Here is a 1,836-nt window from a genome sequence, read left to right on the forward strand (position 1 = left end):
CCAGCCCATACTATGTCTTGATTTCAACAGTGGATGTGACATCCTAGTGGATGTGAAGTGGTATCTCTTTGTGATTTTGAATTGCACCTTACTCTTGAATGGTACTTCATTTTTCAAATGTTTATGCTCAATATCATTTTTATATATTGTATCTATTCAGACTTTAGTTTCATCTCAAAAGTATGCATACAGAGCAATGGATTTAAAGCAACAGTTGATGAATCAAAAAAGCTGACCTTTTTTTGTAATTTAAAGGTACAGCATAAGGCAAATTCCATTGAGCATTTCATTTAGGGTGCAGTTGGGTTTCAAGTACATTTGGGGGCTAATCAATAGGAACTTTGATCTGAGAGAGTTAACTGACTGGTTATCTACCTACTATGCAAAGGGAATCAAGAATCTGACTTATATACCTACTTGAAGGTGCAGTAGAAAATATACCAGCTTCTCTTAACAGGTCCTGTTACTTGGTAACAAGATACAGCCCTAGAATGCATTGACATGCCTCCTTCCCTGTGAATGATTTGTTACACCCAAATATTTTTTTAGTGAATTTAACCATTTTATAAATATAATAATAGTTAACATTTCCTGAACATTTACTGTATCAGGCACTATGGTAAATACTTTATGTGAATTATCTTTCAGTATTTTCTAATACTTTTTCATATTGTGGCATCCATTGAAAATTATATATAAGGAGGTCATGGGTGGAGGCAGATCAAGGCCAAGTATGACTGGCTGAAGGACTTAAGCATCTAACCTCTGTAAAGGCTGAGCAGGTTTGATATCTTGTAATCTGTGTTCTCTATTCGTGGCATCTAGGTTGGAAAACTCAGTTTTAGCTGTAATAGAAGCTTTATGTTATATAGACTACATTTTCTGCATTTTACAGATGAGACCAAGAATTAATTTGCTTAAGAACAAAGAGCTAAGATATGGAGACTATAAGTTATTAAAATGAAAAACATCCTAAATCATAATAAAACTAGAGGCCCGGTGCACGAATTCATGCATGGGTGGGGTCCCTTGGGGTGGCCTGAGGAGATGGGTCCCAGCTCATACCCCCAACCTCGCAGCCTGGCCTGGCACTGCCCCCTTACCTGCTCCACCATCCTATCTGCGGGATGATTTATCAGGGCCGGGCCCCTTGCTGCTGCCGCCACTGGTTGCCGTCTGTGGAGCAATCAGGGGGAGCGATCAGGCCCACGCTCGTACCGCCTTGACCTGGCGCTGCCCACTCACCTCCACCATCCCGCTTTGGTCCTATTCTCGTCGGGGCACCTGCCATGTTCCACGCTGCCCCCTGGTGGTCAGCGCACATCATAGTGTGCGGTCGAACAACCGCCCGAGGGGACAATTTGCAGGTTAGGCTTTTATTATATAGGATGTGCAATACTTTACATAAAGAATGTGAGATAAGAGTAAACTCAGCTTTTAAATCAATGAGTTTTTAATAATGATTTTAACATTACCATTTTTATAAAGTACATACACCTTTGTTTAAAACCTTTAAGGATGAGGTTTACTCAACTAACTCTCAAGGGATAACTTTTCACCACTACCTCCAAAAAGAGAAAAGCCAAATTAGGTATATATACTGTTCAATTATTTATGCCTAAATTCCATTATAAAATCATTTGGTGAGTATTTGTACTTATAAAAATAATTTTGTAGTGAGTTTGGATCACTTTTCAAATAAAAACAGCAATAATAATTTATGAAAATAATAGCATATTTACATCCATGTAATTTATTACATCTTTTAATTTATTGTGGCTTTGAATTTAGAATGCCAGTAAGATTCGATTGAGGAATTCCTGTGAGAATGTTATA

The sequence above is a fragment of the Myotis davidii genome, unplaced genomic scaffold, assembly GCF_000327345.1.
Source record: "Myotis davidii unplaced genomic scaffold, ASM32734v1 scaffold370, whole genome shotgun sequence".
NCBI lineage: Eukaryota > Metazoa > Chordata > Mammalia > Chiroptera > Vespertilionidae > Myotis > Myotis davidii.